This window comes from Notamacropus eugenii, chromosome 3 (genome assembly GCF_028372415.1).
Source record: "Notamacropus eugenii isolate mMacEug1 chromosome 3, mMacEug1.pri_v2, whole genome shotgun sequence".
Taxonomy (NCBI): domain Eukaryota; kingdom Metazoa; phylum Chordata; class Mammalia; order Diprotodontia; family Macropodidae; genus Notamacropus; species Notamacropus eugenii.
The window spans coordinates 123,183,523-123,209,068 of NC_092874.1; the positions used below are offsets into that span (position 1 = coordinate 123,183,523).

A 25,546-nucleotide genomic window follows, 5' to 3' on the forward strand; every position below is an offset into this window, starting at 1 on the left:
CAACTGAAATTTTAGTTAATTGGATTTATAGAATTAAAATTTATCTCTTTTATTGTATTTTTTAGGGGGGATATACCCAATCAATGGATAGAAGGTCAGATAAATGACCATAGAAGGGACACAACTAGTAACTATATGTTCTAGTGACTCGATTTTCATTGATGTCATATTTTTTTCTCCTTTGTTTTATATCTCAACTGCCTTAATTTGGTTAGGAATATTGGACAACAAGATTAATGGTTACTAAGACACTAAAATATTTAGAATCATAGACTGAGATTTTGAACTTGAAGGGAAACTCAAGGTCATTAAATACAACACGCTTATTGTTATAGATGTGGATACTGAAACCCAGGGAAGTTGAGACTTGCCCAAATTCACATATATAGCAAATGACATAGCTAGGTATTTAATCTAGATTTTCTGGTTCCAGATCCAGGGCTCTTTCTACACCAACTTGTTGCCATTTGTGCCCTTCCAAAAATTGTTTACCTAATTCTAAGATATTCCTTTTCTGGCATCAGAGGGAAGTATTTTTTTACTTCTTTCCCTGTGGACTTATAAGAATTTTTTGAATGTATTCCATATTATAATTTACATGGCAGGGTTGCTGCTTCTTATATGGCCCTAGGCAAACTTTGTCTGTCTTCTCTCTATTGGTAGATATTCTGCTTGCTCTTATTGATATTTTTCTTCTAGATATTTTCCCTTCCAATAAGTTAAAGTGAACATTTTTTGGATCCTCATCTATCTGAATAATGTAAAATTTCTTTTTATGAAAGCAAGGTTGGAACTTAAGAACTGGGCCATTTTTGAGTTCACATAAGGACTCAAAAATTATAGCCTGCATGAAACTTAATGTTTGTTTGAAACTGGATCTTGTTGATATTGGTTACAATTCATTCAACCAAATAACCACAATATAGAAAATATTAGTGTTTTCATCAGTGAAGGTCATTCTCCCTGTGGGTAATTCTTCCACCTCATCTATGACTAAAATAAGTCCTAGGGAATTGTCTGAGGCACATAGAGTATAAATGACTTGTTCAGAATCACACAGGGATTGAGTGGTGGGATTTGAACTCTGGTCTTGACTTCAAAGTCATTATTCACAATGTCATTATACCTCTGTAACCAACCAATCAATTCAGTTCAAAGAAAACCCAAACATAATCTTTTGATTCAATTCTTAAAAATTTGTTTGTTTTTATGTAACTGATAAAACACCTTATTGGGTAAATTTTTCAAAATTTTAAAAATGCTTGTATTTGGAATTACCTAAACATAATCTAGAGTCCAAACTTTCTTCCATTGACATTTAGCATGAACATCTCAATCAACAGCCTGTTATATTATTCATAGGATCTGTCTTTAAATTATTATGACAGCAAGATAAGTTCTAGATTAAAATCATTACAATGAATTTTAGTGTTAGTATTAACTAGTATGTGGAATACAAAAATTCCAGCAGGAAATCAGTGAAGAATAATGGAAAAAGTACTGGATATGTCTGAAAATATCTGAAAATCTAGATCCTAGCATCCTTGTCCAGCCCAGCATTTTATCCATCTCCAGCTGCCTTTTAGACATTTGGAATGGGATGTCCAGTAGATATCTTAAATTCAACCTTTACTAAATAGAATTCAGTCTCTTTCCCTCCAACCTTTGCCCTCCCACCCCCAACTTCCCCATTCGTTGGGGAGGGCAATACTGTGTTCCCATTGCCATCACTGTGATACAGGTCCTTATCACCTCACTCCTATTAAAATAACTTATTGATGGGCCTATTTGCCTCAAGTCTTTCCCCACTCTGATTCATCCTCCTATTAGCCAGTAACATGATTTTCTCAAAGCTTAGGTTTGACCATGTTACCCCCATCCCTATTCAATAAATCTAGTGGCTCCCTATGGGCTCCAGGATCAAATACAAATCAAATTTTGTCTAGCGTTCAAAGAACTTCTATATTACCCCCCTCCCTACCTTTCCAGTTTTCTTACACCTTTCTTCCTGCTACATTTTCTTCTATCATGACGCTTGCTGTTGCATGAACAAGATAGTCCATCTTTTATCTCTCAGTATTTTCTCTGGCTTTTCTGATGCCTAGAATGTTCTCTTTCCTCATCTCTACCCCTCAGTTCATTTTAAGTCAAAATTAAAATCTCATCTTCTATGAGAAGCCTTTTCAAATCTATCTCATTTTAAATGCCTCCCTGATTCAATTATTTCCTGTTTATCCTGTACATAGCTAATTTGCACGTATTTATTTGCTTGTTATTTCCCCCATTAGATTGTAGGCTTCGTGAAGACAGGGACTGTCTTTTGCCTCTTCTTAAATCCCCAGAAAAATGCCTAGTACCTACTAGGTACTTAATAAATAGTTGTTGATAGACTAATGCATCTTAGCCCTTCCTGCTAGAACTAATTGTGCTATTTTTCAGACATAGTTTCTTTTCTTTGACCACAGTTTGCTCAACTGTTAACAGGGATATGGGTTATTCTGACTGACCTCCAAGGTTTCCTTTTTGTCCCAAAATGCCATGACTGTTTTGGGTAAACCAAATGACTGGAGTGGGGTTTAACCTAAAACAAACTAGTGAAATACTCCAAAGTAGAAGTAGATGAAAACGAACCATTTTGCTTTCCAGTTAAGATGCTAGTCACATTGGATTTCTGGTAATTCCTTTCAGAAAGCACCCAGGAACTTTCCCCAAATTTTGAATACCATACATTGCTTTGTCAGACCTTAAGTTGATGAAAAAAGTATTCTCTTGAGGACCTTAATGAATGTCATCTATATCTATTCTGTTTATCTTTGTTACATCTTTGTGAAACAAGTTCTATAGATGGATGGCAACTAGGTAGTGGAGTGGATAAAGAGAGAGACCTGAATTCAGAGACAAGTTCAAAACCAGCCTCAGACATTTAACTAGCTTTGTTACCCAGGGAAGATCATTAACCTCTGTTTGCTTCAACTGTAAAATGGAGATAATAACACCTATCTCCCAGGGTTATTGTGAAGATTAAAGTGGAGATAAAGTGCTTAGCATAATATCTGGCACATAGTAGGTACTTAACAATTTTTTTACGAAGAAAAAAGAATAAAAGGATAGTGTCTAGTGAAAAATGGGAATAAGAGAGTTCGGGCAGAGAGATAATTCATTACATTCAATTTAGACCTCTTCTTATTCCATTAGATCAGTGATTCTCCATATTTTTTCTGCAAATCATTGTTGCTTTTCCTTCAAGATACCCTCTGGCTCCCATTATTTTCTTCTCTGACCTTGTCATTATCAATTAATATCTGTGGAGTGCCTAGAGGGTGCCTTCCCAGATTACTCATAACCTATTTTATCAGGCTGACTCCTTTGCCCTGTGTTCCAGCAATACTCACATTGCCTATTGGCACTAGTGCTTCACACTTGGTGAAATGTTGTCTTGTAAATATTCTTCCTTAATTATACTGAATATGCTCTTTTTTGCCAAGGATAGTATCTTCCTTGTGCTTGGCACTCCTCATGATGCCCAGTATAATACTGATGCAGGGTGTATTCTAACTAAAACAGGTTGTTGACTGTGGCATAATTTGTAATCTTTAACTCTCTTGCTTTTATCTCTCAGAATAAATTGAATATATTGCCTAAGACTGACCATAGCTTTGAATCACTGAAAGTTTATACCTGGTCCTTGACCCAGATTCCTGTCATGAGTCTTGTGTTATCAAAATTCTCATAATATACTTTATAGGGATCCCTTTTTCACACTTAGCACTTACTATATTATCTCATAATTATTTTTGTACAAATCTTACCTTTCTGTATTAGATGGCAAGGATCATGAGGATAGGGATATATCCAATTCCATATTTGTTATCATCTATTTGTTGAACTTGTAGGGAGGGAGAAACACAAGAGGAGTAAAGAACTTAGAGCTGTATGGTCTTCATTAATTTCCATTTCCTGATTATGTCCTAGTCCCTGAATCTTACCTTGTGACTTTGATGAAACCTATAATTCCCTCTGCTTATTTCTGCTACAAACTGCTAAGTGATCCTGCTTGTGAATTAGCTTCATGGATAGATGATCTTATAACTTGTCAGGGGATATCATTGGCACCTAGGGGTCAGACAGTTTCTGCCCAAAGTATCTGACTTCTCTATCATGGTTACCCTCATCAAGTCCCAGTTTACAGGGGACAGAATCAAGGTAGAAAATTACTGTGATTTGAAACAAGTGTCTCTAACTGACCCAAGACATAAGCTATGGAGATCAGAGCTGGAATGACATTGCATCTCTTCTAGGAAAACATAGTAAAGGAAGGAATCTAGATCAAAGTTCCTAAAAATATTAACAGTTAGACAAATACTGTGGAGAATACTTTGCATTTCTCATTTGAAATCTGTTGTATTTCCTCTCCTTCAGCTTACATCTTACTTAATAAAGATAAAAATGAAAGGGGCAGACAACTGAAGAAAAGGACATCTTGTGAACTACTAAAGACTAAATTCTAGAAAAAATGGTGGTGTTATGCTAATTTTTACAATAACATTTTAGTCCTCAATATATCCTCATGCACACTAGGTACTTAATAGCTGTTAATCAAGTTCAGTTAAATTGAAAGGGAGCAAGGGGCCTCAGAAGAGCTAGCAGTTTTTGGAGTCAAACCAATTTTCGGTTCCTGACCCATGCCTTCACTTCAGATCCTAAATCTTACCTTGTGATTCCTGCTTAGGAAACCTCATTGGTCCTTGTACACAGTTCCCACATTAATTTCTGTTCAGTAGACTGATTACATCAGTGACCTAAAACAATCAGAAATCCTATAGTCTAAAATGTAATATATAACAGAGGCTGGAAAAAAGTCTACTTCACAGAAGATAGCAATGATCAAGTAAGTCAAAGGGATCTTTGAGATGATCTAGTTCAATTCTGTTAATTTAGAGAAGAAGAAACCAATGTCCATCATGGTTAAGTGACTTGTCCAAGGTCATACAGATAATTAGTAGAGCCAGAGTTTGAATGCAGGTTGGTTCTTTGTAGTCCAAATCCTGTGATCTCACAACACCTTGAGGGTATGTGGTTTATTCCAAGTAGGTGAAAAAGTCATAAATTCCCACAACTGAAGATAATAATTCATGTTAAAAAATGCCCTGTTGAAAAATTCTTCTCAAGGAAAACAATGGAATGATTTTTTTTTCTAATAGGCATTTTTATTTTATTGTATTAGAAGAAGAGTAAGTAAGGCTAGGATAACTTTACTCCAAAAAGTACTTTGGTCAAGTGATATTATCTGGAATCAAGGTCAACCTAAAGAGAAGGAATAGGCAGGCACTGCCATAGGGTGATTTTTGGGACCTTGGGAAGGTCTCTGTTGTCACTCAGCCTGAAATTCAACTATTAGAGTTATTAGGAGAGGTAACACCATTCTCTTTCATTTATATGTGAGGGTGAGTGAATTTCTGTAGAACTAGTTGGGGCCTGGTTGCTGGGTGATTGGATGCGGAGGAAGAATTCGGGAAAGACTCTATCTCCATCTCCAGATGGAAATGAGGGGGTTATGTCAGGCATAAACTTATGTCCATTTCACTTGCCAATGGCTGACCCTTCCTTAAATTATTGTTTCTGTGAAATATTTTACATTAGGTCTAGAGAGGAGTACTTTTTCATTTCAATGTGAAATAGAAAAATATGAAAAATTGAAAGAGTTGTAAAGAAAAGTAAGCCATATATGATATTAGGTGCTATGATTTAGCAGAAATAGCACTGGTAAAGGCAAGCTTCTTGAGATCAAACTGTGTAATTACAATACGCTGTTTAGAATCTCTCAAGGTCATGCTCTAAACTTGTACCTGAATCAGTACCACTGTTCAGGCCTTCTGACCCGATCCCATTTCCACTAATCTCTCCATTGGACAATATTTCCTTAAAGTAATGTTCTGGAAGAAAGCAAGGTTTTGATCAAATTTTGGTCATAGATGAAAAATAAAGAAATAAATTACTGATGGGAGAGAGGGAGAGGGGATCCTATGAAAGGAAAACATTTTACAAGTGCAGAGTCAATTATCATTATCATTATTATTAATTAAATAAATCAAATTAATTAATTAATTAGATTAAATAAATTGATAATTAATTTAATTAATAATTAAATAAATTAATTAATTAAATCATAAATTATCATTTATCATAACCACAGTTCAGTCATTTATGCCAATGAACTAGACTAGAGAAGGCTGAGATTAAGTACTGAGACATGCTTAGGTTAGGCAAAGATGAGATTGTAGACCAACAGATTTAGAACCAGAAGGGACTTTAGAGATCATTTTTCTAAACCCCTTATTCTATAAATAGGAATGTCTCTTAGGTAGCAAATAGCAAAGTAATAGAGATAGTACAAGCAGATAGCAATGAAGGTGGCATTGAACACTGGTAAATGGAGGATGGAGGACTAGCCTGGTGGGTGGAGCATGGTAACATGGATATGGGCAACAGAAATCAGGAATTTAAGCATCAAGACTAGGGCCAGGGATGGGGAACCTGTGGCCTCAAGGCCCCATGTGGTCCTTTAGGTCCTCAAGTGTAACTCTTTGAATCTAAACTGCACAGAACAAATCCTTTTACTAAGGGGATTTAGTCTGTGAAGTTTGGAGTCAGTCAAAGAACCATATTTGAGGACTTAGAGGGTCACATGGGGCCTCAGGTTCCCCACCCCTGGCACAAGGTGGTTAGTCACTACAAAGACTGGAGGAGGAACAAGGCAGAGAAACAGGTTGTTTATACAAAGTCTCAGAATCAGGTGGAGAAGCTAGGGACCTACTTTTTTAAAAATTAAAGTACAAGGGCTAAACAGGACAAGCAGTAATAGTGATTTAAGTTGTGAGAGCTCTCTATTTTGAAGTCGTTCAACCACCCTGTCCCCAACCTTGCCTGCCCAGAGACATAGTTGGTCCTCAGAATCTAGACAAAGCTACATCTATAAGGGATGGTCAAATGGGCCTAGTTTCAATGGAATGAAGGGTCAGGAAGCTAAATAGATGATTGGATTTCTCTGTCCCTAGGAAGCTTTAGTTTTATGGTAGATCCTGTTGTTAACAAATGTTTCCCTCTCATAGGGAGGTACAATTTTAGCATATTGGCAGTTAGCTCAAATACTCACTTAGGACCCTAATTCGCTGTGTTAACTTGGGCAAGACTACCTCTCTGAGCCTGAATTTCCTCTTCTGTAAAATGAGGATAATAAAAGGATCCACCTCACAGGATTGTTGAGATCAGATGAGATATATAAAACCCTTTGTAAACCTTTAAGCACTATATCAATGCTAATTATTATTTTGGATATATAATGAGACATGTAGGTTATAAACATTAGAAAAATAGAGAATCTGATGAAAACTTAACTATATCGAGACAATTACTTACCAAGAAGACAATTAGACTTTTTGTGATTATTTTTCCCCATTCCCCAAACAGGAATGCAGAAATTGGTGGGAATAACCATGACTTAAGGGAAACTATTAAGAAATACAAATATACAACAAACATTAACAACCAGTGTTTATAGAATAAAGTATCCCAGTGAAAATATATACATATTATTTGAAAAAATATAAAGTATCACAAAATTTGGGATGAGGATGATGTAATGAGATCTTCAAACCAGGACTGATTTTACACCTAGTTTTTCCACCCTATAATAGTGGTCTGGCAGATGCCAGGGCCTCACTTGGGCAGGTCTATACAGAATGAGATGTCTGCCAAAGATATCCCCTTGACAGGTTAGAAATAAACATCTATATGAAAGTGTTTCATGGTGAAACCCATTCTCAAGTTACAAGGCTAATTTCCATGTCAAGTGACTGCTTTTCCCCAACACATTTATTTATTTTCATGGAGCCATGAATTCCACCTCTGACAGATGAAGTTTTCCTGATTTTCAAGAGTCATAGGGTTTAAACAGGGTGAAGAGAACAAGGCAATTAAGATCGATATTATGATACATATAATATTAAGTTATCATGTCCCACTTGTCCTAAGTAAAATGTACAAATTTAGCCAAAATTGGAAACAGCAGATTTGAAAGTGATAGCAGCTCCTTTCTGGAAAGTTTAATTTATATTTAAACCCCAAGGCGTGTTTTGCAATTGGGTTTTCATATTAAATGCATATGTTCAATTTAGAACTGTGACTTTATTTTGCTGAATTCTGATTCCTTCCTTCTTTTCCGCAGCCTCACGTCATTGACTATGAAAGTGGGACAGTGTAAGTCTGTGGTTTCATATGTATTATCTCAGGGATAGCATATTATGTTGTTTTGTATTCCTTGAATTTGTGTTGAAGTTCCAGTGAATCTGAAACTCAAAGGAAGTATCAGGTGAAAGTCTCTTTTAAGAAACATTTTCTCAAACTAAAGCAATAAATTCTAGAAGGAAAATATGCAACATAGCTCAAATTCAAACTATTTAGGAAAGTAATTAATGAAAATGTTGGGGTCATAAGTTGTTGATGGGCAAGAATCATATGTTTTCAATCTTTCTTTCCCCTACAATATGGGGCAGGATTCTGTGCACATAGTAGACAATAAATACTTGTTTAATGGAAGGATGGTTCCTTAGATTCCACAAAGCACTTAGTAGAGCCACAACCAGGACAGGGCCACAGGTTACATTGTCTTAAGGAGTAAAAGTTTAGAGGGTGCAAAAAAGTAACCTATGTACTCTTTCAGTCTCTAGAAACTGTTGTAATAGATAATCCCTCCTCCTAATCAACTAAATATGAATTATTTTCAATGGGGAATTACATTTCCCTCTGCCTGTCCCAGGTGACATTTGGGGTGTTTGCCTTTGGAACAAATATTCCTAGCTAACAGCTGGGCATGTGATATACTGCCTTATATACAGTCAGTGTTCAATCAATGTCTGTTGAATGAACAAATTTAAAATCTGAATTATGGGGTATTTGGAGCTAAGTTGGTTTTATGACTCAAATTCTTGCAGTAACTAATGACTAATAGAACATTGCTGAGCATACTGTAGATTGGACATGCTGTGATGAATAGAGAACAGTCATATATAATTAAAACATTAACTATTAGTATGCAAATAAGTGCTAGGAAATTACTTGAATAAGATTATCATCTTAAAAATATTAAATTCTCATAAAGTTATATCAACATCATGAATTTTCAAACCAAAATTGTTTTTACATAGATTACTTACTGTTCTTTGTGGGGAGGGGATTAGAGGCAAGCATTGGACTTAGGTTCAGAGCATGTGGGTTTGGAACCCTACTCCACTGCTCCCTAGTTGTGTGACCTTGGGTAATTCTTATAATTTTTCCAATTCTCTGTTTCCTAATTTGTACAGTTGGGCTAATGAATAGTATTTGCATGCTCTACTTCATGGAGGTGTGAGGAAAACATCTGTTGATTATAAAGAGCAATCCAGATGTGAGCTATTAAGCCAGATGAGATTCATTTTGTTGAGAAAAGTCAGACATAAGATTCTAGGATCCCAGATTTGGAGCTAGAGATCACCTAGTTTAACCTCTTCATTGTACAGACTAGGAAGCCAAGACCCCGAGAGTTTAAGCAACTGTTCCAAAGTCACATAGTCACTAAGTGGCATAGCCAGTCATGGTGACAGGAATGGTAATTAAAATCCACGTGTACTTACAAAAGAGACATGAAGCATTGAGGAGTAACCAGAGGAAGAAGAAAAAAATTCTGGTGCTTGGACCCTCCCTGGTAAAGGGAACTAGTGCCCATAAATTGATCTGTTATAAACAGTTGGAAAGCATTTGTTGTGTTCTCGGGTTGTTTCCAGGACATAATACAGACATCCTTGAGACTTCTTAAATCTGAAAACCACCATTTACTTTGGGAGATTTATGTTCAGACATGTAGTACTTTGGGAAAGAATCTAGGAATTATCTTTATATAATTTTAAATCATTCCAATAATCTATCATTCTTATTTCAGAGGATGCGTTCTTCTGAAACTCAGACTAGAAAAGAAAAACTCATACCGGATTACTCTGCATAATAATAGTAGCTGGCATTTATGCATGGCACTTTACATTTACAAAGTACTTTCTTTACATATATCTCATTTGAACCTTACCCTGTTAAGTAAGTGCTATCATGCCCATTTTACAGATGAGGAAACTGAGTCTGAAAGTGGGTAAATGACATGCCTTGGATCACCTAGCTAGATAAATGTTTGTGATAATATTTAAATTCAGGCCTTTAGGCAGCTAGGTGGTACAATAGATAGAGTTAAAAAGCTGTGAAGTTAGGAAGGCCCAAGTTCAAATCCAGTCTCAGACATTTACCAGCTTTGTAACATTGGGCAAGTCACTTAACCCTGTTTGCCTCAGATTCCTCATCTGCAAAATGAGCTAGAGAAGGAAATGGCAAATCATACCAGTATCTCTGCCAATAAAATCCCAAATAGGATCATGTAAAGTCAGATGACTGAACAGCAATAAATTGTAGACTCCAAGCCCAGGGCTTTTATCTACTGTACTACCTCGTTGGACCCTTACTTTTACTTTCACCTTTTATACCTACTGAATTTGAGTTCCTCAGTTCTCTATGACTCTTGCACTCTTACTATTAACTGTCACAGTCAGCCTGGCTATTTGCTATGCCTGGGATCTGAACCAGAGGAACTTCAGTGAGCATGACATTTTTTCCCCAGATTATTTCTATTTTAATTTGTTTGTTTTGTTTGTTCAAATTTTCTAGCAAATACCTGAAATGAATATGTGCATATAGTTGTTTATGCAAACATATGAATTTATATACACATTATTTTGCTGGGAGAAAGTAGTTTGCTTTTGCAAGGTTTATATAAATCTTTCCCTGTTGTGGTACAAACTTGTTAGGTATATGGGGTTTTCATGTAAGGGCTATTTTATGTTCAGTATGAACATTCATGTATATATTGTATGCACATAATGGAGTTGTCATACTTCTGACAATATCTTAACGTGAACGGTAGTTATATTCATCTGATTTCTATAAGAAAGTTTATTTCTTATTTCTTCTTTTCCTCTTCCTTATTTCTTATTTCTCTTTCTTTGGTCTAAAGAAATACGACTTGAAGCCACTTCTTGCCTCTTTCTTTCTTTTCTTATTTTTTTTTTCTGCTGGCCAGATAGTGTCTGCCTGTATCATGACCCTCTTTATGTCTCCAACAACATAGTTGCCAAAGTGTATTTTCCAAAAGGGCAGGCCTGATCATGTTACTTTCCTATTCAATAAATTCCTCTGACTCCTTATTATGTCTAGACTCAAATGCAAACTCCATTGTTATTTAAAGGGCTTCATAACCTGGTCAGTCCAGCCTCATATATATATTCCCCTTCATGCATTCTACCATCCAACCAACCTGACTCTTTTGCTGTTTCTCACACATGACTTTTCATTTCAAATCTCCATATTTTTGCACAGGCTGTCACCAATACGAGGTACACTCTCCCTCTTCCTTGCGAGCTCTTAGAATCACTAGTTTCCATCAAAGTTCAACTTAAGGTCTACCTTTTTGCATGAAGCCTTTCCTAATGCATTCCATCTACGAGGGCGTACCTTTCTTTGGTCTATATTGGATATGTTTTGCATATTCTTATTTTTTCAGTATGTATGTATTTACTTGCTGTCTTCCGTCATGGAATATAAGATCCTCGAATTCAGAGCTTGTTCTTTCTTTGATTATTCACAGTGTCTAACACAATGATTGACACATAGTAGGTACTTAATAAATCCTTGCAGATTGATTTATACCATTTAAAGATGTTTGCTAAAGATTTTGTCCTATGAAATCTATGTTATAAGTAGAAGCTCCTTTCCTCTGCAGAATTTATTAATCTGTTTAAATGTGTCAAATAAGCACTATTACAGTATTAATGGATTAGACAAGCTTATTTCTTTGAAGTTACTATATATCAAGCCAGATTCTTCATTTCCAAATCTCTAACACTACTAATGTTTTCTAGGGAATAATGCCAATCTAGACAGAGTCCCTAAGAGGTCAATAGCATATGTGTAAGTAGAACTTGGAAGGTGAAATAAAACTGGTTGGGAACTGGGCACAGACCATACCTAGACCATCATGAATTCCAAATACCTGGTTTCACAGTTAATGGGTTTTTTAATGGATAAATTGAAAAGGTCACTGATGACCTCTTACTTATCTTGTATCTCTTTCCCCTCACTCCCACCATATCCGGCATAGTGCTCTGTACAATGGAAATGAGTTAGTAAATGTTTGTTAAATTAAACAATAATGCATTACTCTTTATTTGTTTTCTCCCTGATTGTTTAAACATTTCCTCTGTAATATTTCAATAAATTTGTGACCTCATAGAGGTACGGTTCCCTCTTATGATAAAGATCACAGCCAATCCATACCTGGCCACCCTGTGAGATTCTTGGTTGTATCTTCTCATAATTTGGCCATTGGATATTTATACATTTTAGGGGGCTCTAAATAAGATTATTACTAAATAATAATGATATATTACAAATGATATATTATAATTTAATCTATTTAATCTTCATAATAACATTGTTTTGTCAGTACAGCAAGATTTTGTTCCTGCCATTTTACAGATGAGGAAACTGAGACTCAGAGAGGTGAAGTGGCTTGCCCATGGTCCCACAACTAGTAAGTGTCAGAAGCATTTGAACGCAGGTCCAGCTAACTCAAATTGGGTACTCTTTCCTTCACTACACTGCTTCTCAAATATCACACACTTAAACTGTATTGACAACTTCAGCATTTTAACTAAATAGTGTTACTATCTCAGGGGCTCATCATTTCATTAGTGTGGATATTTCTCCACTGTATCCTTATTGTAAGCTCTCCCTACCTTAGTAGACAGTCTTTAGGACACTATACTCTTTCTGCCTCCTACTCCAAAGTTACCAAACCAAAGCTCCTCAAGAGCAGGGACTGCATTTTTTCTTTCTTCCATTTATTCCCAGGGCTCAAAATAGTGCTTAGTATATGATAAGTACTTAATAAATACATGTGACTTGATTTATCTTGCCCAGTTCCCTTCTCTTACAGGCTAAGAAAGTCAGGCCCCCAAAAGTGAAATGACACATAGGAAGTAAGCAGCAAAGTCAGGATTTGCATTCAGGTCCTCACTCCAAATACACTTTTTTTTTCTTCTGCTGGCCTAACCTTCATGTGCCTAGTTACTAGCTGGTTGAAGAGTAGTAAATGTTCAATTCCCAGATAAGATTTAAAATCAGAAGATATCTCTGAGATCCTCCATTCTAATACAGTCAATATAAAGATGGAGAATAGAATGATGAAGAAAATAGGTAAAGCTGCTAAATCATGAAGATGCAACAGACCCAGCTTTTGAACCTAGATACCCCAACTCCAAATCCAGTTTTCTTTGCAGTATATATCACTACATCCTTTCAATTGGCTCTTAGATGAGTCACTTTACTGAAAAAGAAAAAAACCTGTCTATGGAGAGGATGGTTAAAAATCTTAGCTTTTCCAACCTTAACTTACCACATGTTTGCTTTAAACACAAACAAATAAACAGACAATTACAGTGACCAAAATCCAGTTGGAGAGGTCATAGCAGGAAATAGACTGGTTTTCACTGATGGTACATTTTAGAAATGTCAGCTGTAATGTATTTACATAACGCTTCCTATTATAACAGTTACTTATGTTTACACTGTCATTTCAATCATTTGTGATTTCCATAAAATAACAATATAATCTCCAAATAATGAAAAAGGTGGGAATACATTTTAAAGGCTGAAAAAACATCCCACCATTGACATTTCCAGTTAATAATTGATTTGTTTTTCATTTTCATTGTGTGGAACGCTACCTGTAATCAGAAAGAACATCTCATCATGGATGATAATGTATGCTCTGCAATCATATAAAACAAAGAGATATTAAAAATGCCTGTGAAATTTTGGGATTCCTTACCCCCTCCCCTGTCCCCCTCCCTGCTAATTGATCTAAAGTTTACCAACGAGCTAAAATGGGCTTTTGATTAGAAAGAAAAAAGTCACTAATAAGCATCTATGCTAAATTGAGATATGGAGGTGGTACAAAATTACATATTTAAATTAAATCAGGCAGAAATGCAATTAAGAGATAAAATAGTAGGCTTAAGGAAATGTTTAACTTTTAGTAGGTCATCTGAGAAAACTGAAAAAGATTACTTTGTCATTTGAAAAACAAGTATTTCTAGATACTTGCTTTTACACATGCTTTTACATATGCGATTTAGGCAATTTAGTGCTCAAATGTCCTAGAACCTAAGTCAGAAAATGAATAATAAGAGGAAAAAAACAACATAGTACCATTCAAAACCCTAAGTTTTCTTTGAAATATAGGCAGGTAAATTTGGGGGCTATTTTTCTTTTCTTCTCTCTTTTTTCCAAATCAAAACAAGAATTTAACCAATTATTCTCTCTCTCTCTCTCTCTCTCTCTCTCTCTCTCTCTCTCTCTCTCTCTCTCTCTCTCTCTCTCTCTCTCTCTCTCTGTGTGTGTGCATGTGTGTGTGTGTATATGGATGAAAGGAACTGTCCTAGGTGCTAAAATGCCTTCAATGAGAAATTTTCTCATCACCCATAGTTCTAGTGCCTTCCCTCTACTGATTACCTCCAGTTTATCCTATATGTGGCTTGTTTGTATGTACTTCTTTGAATAGTATTTCCCTCATTAAGATGTGAGCTTCTTGAGAAAAGGGACTGCCTTTGGCTTTTCTTTGTCTCCCCAGAGTTTAGCTCAGTACATGCATTTTGTTCGCTGTTATTACAGGTGGGTTTCAAACCCAAGATGTCCCATTCCAACCCCAGAATTCCATGCACCAATGGTCATAGTAATGCTATTATTTCAAGCCTTCTAAGAAGACTGACTGTTCAGTGAAACACAGACAGAAAAAAACCAAACCAAAACAAAGTAAAAGTTCCTGTCTTCAAAGAGCTTATAGTCTATTGGGTTATATTACTTATATGCAGATAAAGATAAATAAGGTAATTGGAGGTAAAGGGAGGGAGAGATCTACCTAGGAAAGGTTTGAACCTTGGGGAGAAGAAGTGGGATGTGGGACAGAAGCAGAGGAGTTGATCTTGGGAGAAAGGCTACCTCTTCCTCAGAGACTAGAAAAAAGGAAGTAAAAATGGGGAATGATGTTGACATATTTTGAGGTATAAAACAGGGGAGAAAGAGGGTGAAAATAGATGGCTTCTGTTTTCTCAGTAAAGCATTCAAAGAGAGTTTGTTGGAGACTTGAGGAGAGAAGAGAGTTTGGAGCAGTTGCTTTGGGGTCAATTCCCAGTCAATGAGGAGACTTCAATAGAGACTTAATTAGGGAAGAATAAAAGAGTTGTTCTGTAGTAATAGTGAGGGACTAGTTGAGAAAAGATAGTAAATTTGTAGTCGACATGGTGTATAACTTTCTACAGTATCTTTCACCAGGGGAAAAGGCACATGATGGGAATTTGTCAAGGTAGGAGCAAGGGTAAGACAAAAGGCAGGGGGTTCTGAGAATTGGAGTGAGGATAATCACACTTTATACTTCTTAGAGATAGATCAAGTTTGGAAAACAAGGAAAGTGAGACCGGAGTTGGGGATGAATGGAAAAGCACTGAGTGTAGTGACTGGAGGTCAGAGTAAAGAGGAAAAACAGGTTTAGAGGAATGAAGCATAAAGAGATGTGGCAGGAGAGGAGGTTATGGTTTGACAGAGGAATTAAAAATATTTGATGATAAAGGTGGGAAATTTTTAGGTGATGTCAAGATAAGAGGTATGTGACCACCTAGTAGGTCTATTTAGAATATTTGGCTGAAACTTACAGTCTCTTCATTTGGGCCAGTTCTGTGTGACAATAAAATGAAACCTGTTTTTAAAATCTCTCTATAGATTATTTACATATCAAGATATCTTTAATAAAATCCCATTACGATGCTTCATGATTTAATAGATGTGATATGGGGTCTTAAAAACCAGCCTAGCAGAGTACAAACTCAGAAAGATCTAATCAAGCTGGGAAGTTTTACCTCTCTCTGCTTCTATCTTCTTTACCTGCTGAAGCTTAAAGAACTTGTGATTTAGGTTTTGCCCTGCTCCCTTTGTCTTACTCGATCTGGCCTGGTGAACTGAGGGAACAGAGGCTGGGAGACAACCACAGAGAGTGATGAGTTTCTGATGATGCTTAGGCAGGTGTAGACTCTAAAGCCATGTGGAATAAGCAGAAATTGAAAGTGGGTGCTATCTTTATGTTTTGCATGGGCCTAGACACACATAGCCTAGTGGAATTTTGGTAATATTTGCTCTTTTTCTACACACAGTTTACAATTTATATTTAGAGGGCCTGAAGTGATATCATTGTTGTGGCATTAATCATAGTAATGCAACACTACACAGTGAACAGAATGCTGCCGTGGGAGTGGGAAGACATGGGTTCCAATTCAACATCTAATATTTTCTAGTTACATAGCCTTGGTAAAGTAACTTAGATTCCCTGAGCCTTGAGTTCCTCATCTGTAAAATGGACCTAATGATATCTGTGGTACTTCTATCTTGGGGATAATGTGAGGCTTAATTAGGATCAGTACTTTGCTGTCTTGAAAAAATTCAGCTCCTTCCTTCTTTTCTTCTTTTTCATCTACCTTCTCTTCCTCTTCCCTTTTCTTTCTTTCCCTGCCTGCCTCTTTCTTCTTTTATTTCCCCTTTTTATTTCCTTCAGTTTTATCTTTTCTCCATCTTTTCTTCCTCCTTCCCAAACTGGTGATCTATGAACTTTGTATTTTGATCCACCTACTTTATAATGGAGTTGAAACAACATTTAAGATGCACTTGGGGAGAGACAGGCAAGATCAGATTTTTAAAGGCATTCATTGGTTCATTTTTAAGACAAATGTGTTGAGTGAGGGAGGGCTGTGCAGGTCACTAGCCTCACTTCTCCTACAGAGCCATCTGAATCCAGTGATCAGATATTCCTCAGGATGACTGGAGATGACCCAGGATGCACTGGGAGACCTCAGGCTCTTTGGGTCAAGGTCTTTGCAGGCACTCACTTAGGGTGAGGCAACACCCATTCATTGAATAGGCCTGTTGAGGAGAGGAGAGGAGAGGAGAGGATCCATGTTTACCTTCCTTTGGAGAGAAGAAGGAAAGGGAGGGAGAGTCAGATAGGAGAGGAGGAGGAGGTGAGTTACCCAGCTGGCATTCAGCCAGATGCATCTACTCACAGGACTGTGTTTGTCCTTCGTTGTTGAAGAAGACCATGCCATCAGAGAAATGATGACATGACTTGCACTTGACTCAAAGACCTTGGGAAAGTCACTTAACCCCAATTGCCTCATCGTGGGTCATCTTCAGTCATCCTGATGAATATCTGGTCATTGGATTCAGATGGCTTTGGAGGAGAAGTGAGGCTGGTGACCTGCACAGCCCTCCCTCACTCAAAACAAAGTCAAGTGCAAGTCATGTCATCATTTCTCTGATGGCATGGTCTTCTTGGACAATGAAAGAAAAACACAATAAGACAAATGATAACTAAAAGAATGGAGAAGAATACAAATAATGCTCTAAGCCACAGATGGGGAACCTGTGACCTCAAGGATGCATGAAGCCCTCAAGGTACTCAAGTGCAGCCCTTTGACTAAATCCAATGCCATAGAACAAATCTTTTTAAAAGGATTTGTTCTGTAAAATTTGCATTAATTCAAAAGGCTGCACCCAAGGACCTGGAAGGCCATATATGGCCTGGAGGCTGCGGGTTCCCCACCCCTGCCCTAAGCAGAAAAAAAAAAATTAGAGGACATCAATGACTACTGATTAATATCTGTACAGTGTAGATACTGGTAGAGAAAGAGGAAATGAAAAGCTGCAAATTTAGACACTGCCTTGTATGACATAATAGGATCTGAGCTCCACTTCTGTTTTGGAAGAGATTGTCCAGCCTTACGGGACTGTGTGGGGTCAGGATAACACAGGATATGGGATCAGTATGGTGATATCTTTGATTTAAAAAATGAAAAGAGAAGAGATAGATTTTCATAAATTATTTTCTATCCTGAAATGTATCCTGATCAACAATATATCTGAAATATGTAAAGAATATAATATGGTGAGAATATATTTCATGTTAGAAATATGTAATTGTGATGTACTAATGTGCCTATTTTGTGTTAGTTTTTAAAGAAAGAATTTGACTTGGTAGAACAGAATTCTGATTTACATGATCTCTTTAAATAAAGTGTCTATTGTGCATAAATGGGAATACAAGGGTAACCTGGTAATGGCATGATATGGAATTCGGTATACTATAGGGAGACAGATTTATACTGAGTTATGTTTTAGTCAGGTCTTACTCTCCATGAGCCCATTTGGAGTTTTCTTGGTAGATATACTGGAATGGTTTGCCATTTTTTCTCCAGCTTGTTTTACTTATGAGGAAATGAGTCCCCCAGTTTCATACAGCTAGTAAGCATCTGGGGCCAGATTTGAAGGTGAGTCTTCCTGACTCCATGCCTAGCACTCTATCCATAGCACTACTTAGCTGCTCAGGAAGATATATACAGACCTAATAAATTGTGTCTTGGAGGTCATGCTATAGAGTTTGAATGGAATGATTCCTTTTTAATCAATCATTCAACAATTTTAATAAATGCCTGCTGTATGTTAGACATTATGACAGGCATTGGGAATACAAAGACAAAAAAGAAATAATATGCGTCCTTAAGGAACTTATATTCCATCTGGCAAAACTTCAGTTACACATATAAATACATTTTTAAAAATTTGCAAAATAAGTGCAAGATAATGTGGGGGATGTGTACTAGAAGTTGAAGAGATTGGGAAAGGTCTAAAGAGAAGCTCTTGAGCTGATCCTTGAAGGAATGCTAGGGATTCAAGGAGTAGAAGTGTATTCAAAGCCTAGGGGGTCAGCCTAGGCAAAAGCACGAATATATGAGATTAGATATAATGCATGAGGAACAATAAGTAACATAGAGTAGTTTGGCTAGAATATTGAGTGTATGTACCCCCAGAGTGGGAATACTCTCCACAAATGCAGATTGCAAGCCATCTTTGTCTTCATAGAAAATTTCTGATGTTAGGTTCTCTGAGATTCAGTTTCCTCATCACTTACAATGAATGAACTAAATGGACTAAATGAATTTCAATATTCCTTTTCATCTCTAGGGCCTAGGAAACAGTTTTTGTCACATAGAAGAGGTTAAATAACTTGTCTAGAGTCATACAGTGAAGTGAGAGAGATGAAGCATTTTTGACTACAAACACAGAATTTTCCCTTCTATACCACAATGCCTCTCTATATAGATAAACCTGATATTTTTGAAGTCCCAGAAGCAAATCTATGTTACACTGGAATAGTCCATTATAGAAAATTAACAGTACATGGCTGGGAATTATATAGGTTGGGAAAGTGGGAAAGGGTTGGGATTTGGACTAAACAAGGCGAAACTCACCCCAATGAGCTCATGGATTTAACCATCTATTATCATTTATTGAACACTCCTAATGTGTAAAGCCTTGCATTATTTAGAACATAGAGCCTGCAGCCTCGAAGGAATTCACATTCTACCAGAGATCTGAGTGAATCACCAAATTGCAAAGATGCTGAAATTGACCAGCAATAGTCAGGGGATGCAACGTGGGTTCTTTAAACCTAGAACGAGAAAAGTGGAAGTCAAGCAAAGTTCTCTTCTGAGTTTATACACAGTAGATTGTAAGTATTGAAGGGACAGAATAATCTCCTAACCAGTACCACAGTGGGGCTATCCAGATACAAAGTTCTGTTGCAGTGACTTCACTTCTTTGGGGGAAAGAAGCAAAAAGAGAAATGTTCATGCTTCAGATATATATAACATGTAAGCAAAGATTCCCAAGTGTTAAAAAGTTATATGAAGTGTTATCAAAGATAAACATTTTTATGATCAAATAACCAGAAAAGTGATAAGGTAGGTAGTGTGGCAATTCAAGAGAGTATTCATTTTCTTTTTAGATGGTTTTAAAACACAAGTTCTAATATCTGTTAGAATATTGACTATGTTGCAAGCTTCTTTATTGCTGGTCTCACACCAAGAATCCATCACTGTAACAGAATAAAGTGAAATAAAGATCCCTCCCCTGAATAAATATTTGATGAGGTTAAATCTTACTAATTACTAGGTTAGATTCCAGCCCTTAACTTTCTTCACAAGCATGATGAATGAACATTATGTAGTTATTTTTTCTCTAATAATAAATAATTTCTTGGAGACTCATTTTTAAAAAATCAAATCTTTCTATTAGATTGTATCCATGTTCCTTGAGTGATTTCATATTCTCAGTGCTGTACATGGTGTTTAGTTAATCCTTGTTTCTTCTCCTGCCTCAAATACTTGTACTGTCTAAAAAACATTTGCATCAATATTTTATAAAAAAAATATGTTAATGTGAAGGGACAGCTAGATGGTGCAGTGGATAGAGCACCAGCCTATCCATTGGTGCTCCTGAGTCAGGAGGACTGAGTTCAAATCCAGCCTCAGACCCTAGCTGTGTGACCCTGGGCAAGTAATTAAACCCTGTTGGTCTCAAGTTCCTTATCTGTAAGATGAACTGGAAAAGGAAATGGCAAACCATTCCAGGATCTTTGCTAAGAAAACCCCAAAAGGGGTCGCAGGCAGTTGGACACTACTGAACAATACCAACAGAGAAAGAAGTATGGAATTGGAATGCAGAATGAAGCAGAATATTTTCTCTTGTATTTTGTTTTGTTTGAGTTTTTCTCAGGGTTTCTCCCATTGGTTTTAATTCTTTCATTCAACATGACTAATGTGAAAATGTGCTTAATAAGAAAGTATGTGTAGAACCCATTTGCATTGGTTTTATCTTAAATCAATTATTGGTTTTATTTTAAAATTGGTTTATATTGGTTTTATTATTGATTTTGTTGCATGCCGTATTGGGCAGGGAGGGAGGGAGAGAAAATCTAAGACTTATAGAAGTGATTATAGAAAACTGAAAAATAAATTAATAAAAAAAGAAGTTTCTTCATCCTTCTCTTTGGACTCACCATAGCACTAAGATGACAACTTGCTAAAGTATACAAGTAAAGTAAGACACATGAGAACATTCAGAGATATAAATAGTGAATGGAAAAGTTAAAACCAGAGATTATTTGCTGTCCAGCAGAAACAGTGTCTTTTTTCGATTGCTATTTGCTAATGGGTAAAAGGAAGCATGTGTAGGTATTGATAAAGATTGACCAAAGTTGGGTTGCTGATATATTATCTTTTCCTCCTACTCTCCTCCTCCTGATCTGATCCATTTTTGCCTGAGATACCAACATTATTAGTGTCTATAGCAGAGCTTCAGAGGTAGAGTGGTCTAGAGAGATGGGCTTCAAGTGAAGAAGACCTGGATTCAGATCTTACCTCTGCCTATACTGTCTGTGAAATATCGGTTAAATCATTTAACCTCCCAGAGTTTCAGGCAATTTTTATTAATTGCAGAGCAGGTACTGATCTACTTTGGAAGAGGAAGTTTTCCTTACTCTTCTCTATTCCAATGAAATCATAGGTCGGCCATCCCCTCCCCAAGACAGTATACTACAATATACTTTATATATTTAAAAGGAATAGTAAGTTGTATGTAATCTATTACAGTTGCAGTTTCATGTGCAATCATCTTTTTTTAATTTTACTCTGGAGTAAAATACTCACGGAGATGCTTGATTACATAAATTAAAAAATGAATCTGTATTACTTTTAAAAAGTTATATTGGTGAGACATTCAGAACTGATGAACTTTGAGAGGAAGGACAAGAGATCACAGAATTTAGTACTTAAAGGGAACTTAGAAATCATGCAATCCAATCTCCTTATACAGTTGAGGAAGCTAAGACCCAGCAGCACAAAATAACCTGTTCAACCTGTCATTAGAGGTTGTAAGTAGCCTAGGCAGGATTTGAAACCAGACACTTTGACTGCATATACACAATGTTTTTTCAAGCAGTACACCTAGTTTCACTCAGAGGAAGAAGACTATGCAAATCTCAGGTGGAACTGGAAGATTATATCTCACGGTTTTGGAATCGTCTAACTAGTTCCCAATATTTCAGCAGGACCTTCTATGAATGGACATCTTTCTGTTTGAACCTATGTACAGTTCAGCAGCATAGGCTTTTATCTTTTGATTACTTCTTTGAAAAAAAGACGCAGGTCTCTTGATATATATCACACTCACCCAAAGAAACATTGTTCAGGAATGAATTCGAATTTTGTCATAGTGGATAGCCTTTTGCCCCAATTACAGCTCCTCAAATAAAGTATATTGATAAAAACATTGACATTGCCATCTCTTATTTTCCTGGGTTAATAGAGGAGCTATTGAATTACGGATGGTAATCCCTTAAAGAATTTATTTGTAGATAGAAATAGGAAAATCTGTACAGGTTTGCAAAAACTGAGAACCTTGTGTAGCTTTAAGACAACCAAGACATAAGACAACCAAGCAAAAGTCTGACTTTTTGATAGTCTTATTGAAGGAGGACCAGAAATGAATTTCTGTAATTATGATAAATACTTAGATTATGGAATCATAGGTTTAGAGCTATAAGGCAATTCACAGAGGTAAGTGGGAGAATCAAGATTTCCATCCACCCAGGTCCTTCAACTTTAAATCCTGCACTCTTTTTTTTCTGAGTCATGTCTACAGTCTCTTTATGTAAGAATTAATATGATTAATAATTTACTATCATAATCTATCGATAATAGTACAAATTGCAAGGAACAGTAGAGGTTCTTTAGACTCATATCCTCATTTTACAAATGAGGAAACTGATGACCAGAGATGAACTAAGTAACTTGTCCAAGATTGTACAACTACTAAATAATAAAGTGATGATAGACTTAATTCAAGTTTTTGGATTTCCAATCTGGTACTCAGAGGGAAGCTTCCAATATTAGGGGTGAGAAAGAAATTAGAGATCATTTAGTCAGTCAGCTAGCATTTATTAAGCCCCTGCTATGCATCAGGCAATGCTCTAAAGACTGGAAATATAAAGATAGACAAAAGACAGCCCTTGTCCTTATGGAGCTTGTAATCTAATGGAAAAGCTTGGTCTAATTCCCTTATTTTACAGATGAAAAAAACTAGAGTCTTGAGAGGGTCAATGACTTTCCTAAAAAATATCACAGCTAGTAAATGGCAGAGATGGCCACTGGGCTTAAGACCTGGTGCTGATTAAATTTTCTTTTTGATTATACTACTCTGTTAGATGCTGTAGTAGATGGAGTGCTAGACCTGTAGGCAAGAAGACCTGAGTTCAGATGTGGCCTCAGATACTTATTAGCTTGGAGAACCTGGGCAAGTCACTTAAATCTTAGTCTGCTTCAGTTTCTTCAACTGTGAAATGGGGATATTACCTTTCAGGTTGTTGTAAACATCAAACATGATAATATCTGTAAAAATTTACACAATGCCTGATGTGGTATATGCTATTTAGATGCTTATTTTCTTCACTTCCCTAGTGGTGCCCCCCCCCCCCCAACCTCCGCCCCCCTCTACCATGCTGCTTAGGCTATCACTTTTCACTGCTTCCATTGAGAAATAGTTGAATGCTTAAAAGCAACCTAAATCTCTAAGTCTGTGATGATTCATATGGCCTCAGGTTAGCTAGTAGGAGAATTATATGTTATTAAAAACCACCTTAATTTATTCCAATTCTAAAGAAAGTAGCCTAATTCTTTTTTGAAAAAAATGATTATTTCTGAGTTGGATACCAACTCAGAATGTTTAACCATCTATTTCTGTTTCAGTAGTCTTACCATGAGACCATACCAAAGATCTAAAGCTGGAAGAGACTTTACAGGTCATCTACTCTAACCTTCTCATTTAACAGAGGAGGAAATGAAGACCCTGAGATATTTAAGTGACTTGCCCAAAGCTCCACAAGCAGTAAGTGGGGGAACCAGGATTTGAACACAGTACTTGGGACTTCAAATTCTTTCCACTGTTCTGCTCTCAGACTCATTGAAAGACTATAACACTCATAAAAATGCTATGTTAGAAGCTTTCTTTACGATGAGACAAATGCACATATACGTATATATGTGAATATATTGCTTTGAAAACCTTAAAAATATATGTTTGTTATTTGGTATAATTCTTATTATTATTTTCATCATTGTTGACCTTAAAATATACAGAAATATCATTCATTTTAGATAGGTTTTTGTATCCCATACATTCTTAAAAACATACATACATTCAGATTAAAGGCATTTTCAGTTTCATTTGGACTAACGCTCATATTTGTGATATATTTTCTTTAGAAAAGCTCCATTTTACCTCTAGATAAACACTATAAACTTTAGATAAACTGATCAACACTTTTACATTGTTTCCTTTAATATTTGAGAAGGTTCATGTTTTTATAATCATCTTCTGAGTATATTCAGTTTTAAGAAAAGGTTGTATTTGCAGTTATGTGAGCGTGACATGCCAAGACTCAAGAGCCAATACAGTTATTTGTTTCTAGGCTACTGTATTTTTTATATTTTATCTTTATTTTTAAGTTCAATGAGGCCCCAATTTTCAGGGGAGACTTTAATTCAACTCTGACATTTTGGAGTAAGCTCAAAAACTTGTGGAGTGCCTTCCTCTCCTTCCCTTTATTCTTTCCCCTTTAATAATAATATCTTATTGATTCCTCTGTGAGCCTCTCCATAGTGAGTAGGTTGCAATGTATTACTAGCAAATAAAGAATTGTGTAAAAGCTATCACTGGAGGAGTTTATGACCGGAAAAGAAGATGAATCAATTAATTGTATGGTGAAAGGGAGGGATACCTAATGTATGGCTATTACATTAAACTGGTATTCATGAAACATCCAGAGATTTGATGAACTAGGGAACCCCAGGGTTTACATAGAAATATGGACAAGAATGATACAGCATAAGATGACATAGAAGAGCTGCATTCATGCATTTGCCCAAATCAATACGATCTCATTGATCCATTGATTGAAACAAATAGCAGTCGCTTATATTTATCCAATACTTTAAATTTTAGAATATTTTAACAGGCACTTATTACATGCATAGAATGCATAGAGAGGTGGAAGTTGTTATTGAAAGAGCAGGAAACGTTCTCTACCCTCAAGAAGCTTAAATCTAGTTGAAGAAGTATATCAAGCCTACAAGAATTCCCTGGAATATCTATATCTATATCTATATCTATATCTATATCTATATCTATATCTATATCTATATATGTATATATATATATATATATAACAGAAAGAACCAACTTTATGTAAGTGTTATGGTATGCAAGGCAAAGACAGATAAAGGTTAGTCAAAAGTTAAAACTTAAAGAAAATGGTATCCTATGGTTTTTCTAGTAAACATTTTCAAAGTAATGTTTTATTTCTGCTAAATAATTATTTCCTTAATTCTCTACCAAACTGTACTCTATCGTATGTGAGATATAAGGGCTGGATACATAAATGCATATCTGTGTGTGGAAAGATACAGAAACAGATACA

General features: G+C 36.1%; 1 protein-coding gene and 1 long non-coding RNA gene across 4 annotated transcripts in view; one reads left to right on the plus strand and one right to left on the minus strand.

Moving 5' to 3' along the window:
• Positions 1-25,546, plus strand: part of LOC140533284 (metabotropic glutamate receptor 8-like) — a 430,744-nt gene that overhangs the window by 278,626 nt on the left and 126,572 nt on the right. The window lies entirely within an intron of this gene.
• LOC140531254 (uncharacterized) overlaps positions 1-25,546 on the minus strand; it is a 36,161-nt gene that overhangs the window by 481 nt on the left and 10,134 nt on the right. For 2 of the 3 annotated variants that reach the window (XR_011976310.1, XR_011976308.1), the window contains exons 1-3: positions 14,644-14,851; positions 4,712-4,799; positions 3,810-3,886 (exon numbers count right to left, since the gene is read on the minus strand). This is a non-coding gene — a long non-coding RNA (uncharacterized lncRNA). Of the gene's footprint in view, positions 1-3,809; positions 3,887-4,711; positions 4,800-14,643; positions 14,852-25,546 lie in introns of those variants that run through there. The other variant, XR_011976309.1, reaches the window with a different exon arrangement.